This window comes from Delphinus delphis, chromosome 1 (assembly GCF_949987515.2).
Source record: "Delphinus delphis chromosome 1, mDelDel1.2, whole genome shotgun sequence".
NCBI classification, from domain to species: Eukaryota; Metazoa; Chordata; class Mammalia; order Artiodactyla; family Delphinidae; genus Delphinus; species Delphinus delphis.
In genome coordinates, this window is record NC_082683.1 from 90,453,938 (window position 1) to 90,459,937 (window position 6,000).

Below are 6,000 nucleotides of genomic sequence, written 5' to 3' on the forward strand. Positions count from 1 at the left end.
TGGGTGGATGCTATTGACTAGATTCTTACACTCACAGTAGCTTTGAGATTCTTTATCTTAGTACTTCTTGAATTTGAAGGAGCAAGCAGTACACTGGGGATCATGCTAAGTCATAGACTCCAATTGAGTTGCTCTGAGGTAGAACTCGAGATTCTGCCTTTCTAAGACTCCCAGATACTGCTGCTAGTCCGTGGGCCACACTGCTTATAATCCTATATGATACACAAGAATATTGGGTGAAAAATAATACAGTTCGTTAAATAAGTGCTTTTCCAACATAGTAAATGGTGTGATTGATTTTTTAACTTAAATTTATTTCAACTAATAGTGATGTATTATTTTCTTCTAGATATCTGGCATATTAGGTTATATGGCTATACATCAAAGGAAGCATTGACATTCACAGACATGTCACCCATGTGTTGTTTATGAACAATGGTAGATGGAGTATTTTTCCAGTACTCCTAGGAGAGGTGATAATTCTGCCTCTTTTCCCCTCTCCCCAGTCCCCACCCAGGATGTTAAGCAGAGCTAGCTTAAAACAATTGTTCGGGGGAACCAAAGTGGACTACATCATAGACTTATTTTGCCATATAAAAGATCAATTTTATTAATAATTTATTTCTACAGCACATTTTTTTTTTCTCTATAAACTTGTGAAATGAGAGGGCATGCCTTTTTTACGGAAACTTCTTCAACACAAAATCTCTCTGTCCCTGCCCCCACTTCCCTCCCACTCCCCCTTAAAGCTAAGGCCCAAAGACACTGAAGCCCTTTTTAGTTTATGTTGCATCCCTTCGATCAGGTGGAAAAGTTACTAAACTGGGAGGTGTGCTTTAGTTATATGCAATTTTCTAAAGGATTTCAAATTTCAGTGATTTGTGAATGGGATAAACTAAAACTTGCATTTCACTCTCACTTTGGTTCAGGAAGTACATTTTCTGTTGATGAGTTTGTGAACATTCATATTTCACCTGAGATCCTAGTCAACATACAGAGATAATTGAAAATGGGCTAAAATTTTCTGTGCTTCTGAATGGTAATAGTCTTAGTGGAGAATTTGTTACAAAATGAATGGCAATTTCAGCAGGTATCCAAGTATTTAATGAACATTTCAGTATTACAAAAATATAAGGGAATTCTCAAATTTAGAGATGTAGAGTCATTTATTCTACTCATTTTAAAACACAACGGGAGGTATGGAGACATTTAGGATTTAGGAAAATAGGTTTTGGAATCAATAACCTACAGGACTTATTTTGATCTTAATAACAGTGGTTTATAGATCATGTCATATCAAATAACCATAATAAACATCCATATAATGATGCTTGACATTGTGTGTTGAGAACATATGTTACATTTTCTTATGTATATTGTTTTGTTGAGCTCTCTCAATAAAATTAGGTGGATACTTAGATTTTTAACTTATAGTCAGAAAACTAATCCAAAATGTAGCAGTGTCAGAATTCAAACCCAGGTTTTTCTTAACCTAAAACTGATACATATTTCACTTTACCACATCCCCATACAATGAAGATTAGATTCTCAACTCAGGCATTCAAATTCTGATGTTTAAAAGGGACCTTAGAACATGAGCTTCTTAAAATATTTCTCCACTTTCGATATGTAAAACTAGTATTTCCCTATTAATTCATTGTCATTAGTCACTGCCTGAACATGCTGATTTTCTTGTCTGCTATAACATATTCAACCCCTACCAGAATATTTAAACAAGCAGGGTTATGTTTTAAATTTTCAGTCAATGTGATCATTGTGATGCAGTTAACCAAAACCATGAGACCTAGTCATTGATGGCTCAATACTCTGATGACAGTGCAAATTCTGCCACAAAACTGCAATTGGGGCAATAGAACACAGGATATGATGAATATACACATGAAATGCCTTCAACCAGACTTTAAAAAATTAATGAAAAGTAATCATAGAAGGAACATCCCCAAAATTTCTTTATAAGTTTCTGTCATCATCAAGTTAGCCATTGAAATTGTATTCCATAGTTGGAATAGTAAATCTCACTAGCAGATTTCTCATTCACTTGGGTTTACAAGGAAAAAAAAAATCTATATTTGGAAAAGTTTTCATTGTATTTAATACAAATCAGAAAAATGTGCTTCCCTTTTAGAAGAGTATACTATTTAGGGTAAAAGACTAAAATAAAGAAAAAATATTCTAATGCACTGAATGCTTTGAGATATTTTAAATGGGCCCATAAAACAAATAACTTATTGACCAGAATTGATTTGAAGAAACTGGCCTAAAAATAAAACATATGTACTACATGATGCATGGGTCTATTTTTATCATTTGTTAATAGGTTAAGTCCTATACATTTTATTTTTTCTCTAAACTATCTTATATATTTCTTTATTCACATATAATTTAACAACATCCATTTATAGAAGCAAAATTACTAATATTTTATTCAGTTAAAAACAGAGTACATTCTTTATTGCAAAAATATATTGTCAAACCATAATATCTCCCTTCCTTTTCAAAAGCAATAACCAACATTTACCTACTTAATTACTCTAATACCTTTAAATTTCAATTAATCTATAGTGTTCCATAATGCTAGCAGTGCACAACTTTGGATTGTTGAAGTGTCAATGGATTAATTCATCATTGCTCTTATACTAACATAATTTTTTATTTTCTGAATCTATTTTCAAAATTTTGCTAAATATCAGACTTGGTCCATAAATTACCTATACCTAATTGCTGAACAAACCCAGATCTTGATTATTGATAAAAACTAATAATTGGTCAGCTATATGTCTGAGTCAACTTTGGATAGCCATGCTAATTTTGTGTAGGGGAAATAAATTAGCAAATAATCCATTTTACTGGAATTGGGAAGCCTTCTGAGACAGGAAGAACATGAAGATCCACTGCTGAGCCAAATAGGAACCTGTATTTGGAAATTCCAGGTAACATAGTCTAAAAGTAAACATAAGAGAAAAGCAAAAAAATAAAACAAACCAAAGGAGAATCAAGAAAAAAAAACGAAATAAAGACCCTGTGTCCAACTAAAATAATCAAAACCTACTAGCAAATTAGCATCTGCAATAATAGGAATGGAATTTTTTGATGAACGAATTTCTTAAAACACTCTCTATAGGATTAAGCTCTTTTGAGACAAGGTTCACCTCTCACGCCTGGTAAACCAATGAGAGAAAGCCCTCATGGTGGAATTAGAGGCATACGCCTCAGACAGGAAACAAGTATAGTGTTCATATCTGGTAAAACAAAAAAACAGAACTGAAAAGAAGAAATAGACATGCACAGCTTGCTCTCCAGACTTAGTATAAACCTCTAAGACACAGTATAAACCTCTAAGACACTACTCCAGTTAGGCTCCTCAGACCAGGGGCTGTACACATTCTCATAAACCAGCTAGTACAGAATTGCTTCTGGTGCCTTAGGGCCCTGCCTTCTTTCAAATAGCACCTCTCTACCTTGGATGCCAATTACAGTCACAGGTTTTGATTGCTTTCTACAGGAAACCAAAAGCTCTGGTATAACAAGACTGGGAATAAAGATAATTTCTTTTGCATTGCCAACAGATGGAAAAGAAAGAGATTAGTAAAAATATAAAAGTCTGAAAATGACTTCAAGCATGAAGGTAACTGCTTTTCTGTTCTTAATTTAATGCAAGACTTCAATCAACAAATATTTGTTGAGTGTATAACTTGTGCTAGGCACAATCTTTAGATGTGAGTATTCAGCAGTAAACAAAAGAGACACAAATCCCTGCATTCATGGTGCTTACATTCTGTTGAATTTGTCTTATTTTAGGTCTGTTTTATACAAGGCTAAAGCTATCTGTGTTGTGGGGTTTTTTAAGCTTTATTTTGATATATTTCATATGTATACAATTCACCCATATAAAATGGGCAATTCAATAGTTTTCAGTATATTTACAGACTTGTGCAACCATCAGCACAATCTAATTTTAGAACATTTTCATCACCCCCCCTCCAAAGAAACCTAATACCCATTAGAAGACACTCCCCTTTCCTCCCCATCCAGGGGAAGCTTCAGCTTCCCCTGAAGCTTAGCTTAAGGCAATTGATAATACAGTTTACATCTAGATACATTTGCCAATTCTGGATATTTCCTATGAATGAAATAATACAATATGTGGCTTCTTTGATTTAATGTTTTCAAGGTTCATACATATTGTAGCATGTATCAGTACTTCATTCCTTTTTGAAGTTATCTACTTTTACAGTTATTAATTTAAAATAAGACCTGTCTTAGTTTATGCCCTTTTCAGACTTTCCCATACTCCACAGAACATTTTCATTTCCAATTGAAAATAAAGCTTTAAAAAGGATGCTTTAATTTTAGAACTAGAAAACATTTGGAAAGTATCCAGTCAACTTGTAGATAAGTATCCAATCAATTTGTAGATGAGTAGAGAGAGAACTACAAAAAAGAAGTGGTTTGCTGAAGGCATCATAGAAAGATAGGACTGGAACCTATCTCTCCCCACTCCTCTTAACTCTTTATCACAGGGCTTACTTGGTATGGACTTTGATAGTTTTGTATTTATCTGTAGGATTCTGCAACCTCTTTATTGGAGAAAATAATTTTGATTACTTCAGTTTATAGACTATTGGATTTTTCTATAAAACTAGAGTTTTTTTTTTGTTTTTGTTCTACAATATGAAAAAAGAAACTATATAAATCAAGCAAACACGATTTTCCTTGGTTACAACCTAGAGATCCATTTTATGTTAGTCTTCCAAAAAAGTATTGCAAAAATTACTCATCAAATTGTACAGCCTATAATTTTCACTAGCACTTTCTCTAACTCTCAGTTTAATTGACTTCCCATTGTATACATTTTTTAAAGGACACAACCAGTAAAATATCTCTTTATCATCTATATCTATTCATTTATTTTTCTAAACTGCATAAAATCATTCAGAATACATCTTTAAAAAACTCATAATGAACAGTACTTGATATTATGATGTTGGTAAACAAGATTAAAATTTTTCAGTCTTTTCAGAATCCACACTTAAGCTCATTAGCTTCTAGATGAAATGAATATAGCAGAGTACATGTATTCTAACCAGCACCTACCTCAGCCTTTTTAAAAGTATTTAGCCTCCACTTAAGCCTGCATTCTAAAGTAAAAGATTCATTTGAACAACTACATATCAAATTTCTCAGAAGTTTCTACAGAAATACCTTCAAAATTTTCTGAACTCCATTTATTCTTATCCTGAAGTTTTCTGATGGTTCTCATATTTATTTTATATTTTATTTCCTGTATGGCTTCTGGTATTGCAGCATTTTACTGCCATTTGATTTCTTCCAACTGAAACACTTCTTTCTTTCCCCAACAACAACCATTAGAATCCTTAGAGTATTATGTTTTATGTTTAGATTTTCCTACCTCTGATTACTGTAATTTAGTGCAGGTATCATGCTCAGAATTTGTATTTCAAAATTATACCAATTTCTACAGAATACTGATAAGTGACTAAATAAACATGTACTCAGAATTATTTTGTAGCATTCATTTTAACTGACTTCGTATTTTACTACTGAAGGTAGAACTTGAAAAATCACATGAATTCCATCTAAACATTTGGTTCTATTCGATAAATGTAATACTATAGGAATCTCTTACCTATATAAGAAATCAACTGTAGCTATTATCCAAGTTGGTTATTTTTCTATATTTAATATACTCTTAAATTCTAACTTATATCCTAAGATCTCTTTTTATCAGTCCTTAAGGTATATATTAAGAACAAGAAAATTTGATGCAGGCTGAGAGAAGTAACAGTAAAATATTATCTCAGAGAGAGACCTGAGAAAAACGTCTCAGAAGGACACCTGAATGCACATTTTGAAAGAGCTGTCTCTTAATTGCAGCACGATTTCTCCATATCCCGAGACCTCAGCTCTACTTTTTCTCTAGCCTTTCTATCAAGACCTCAAGTTTTTGCACAAATCTCA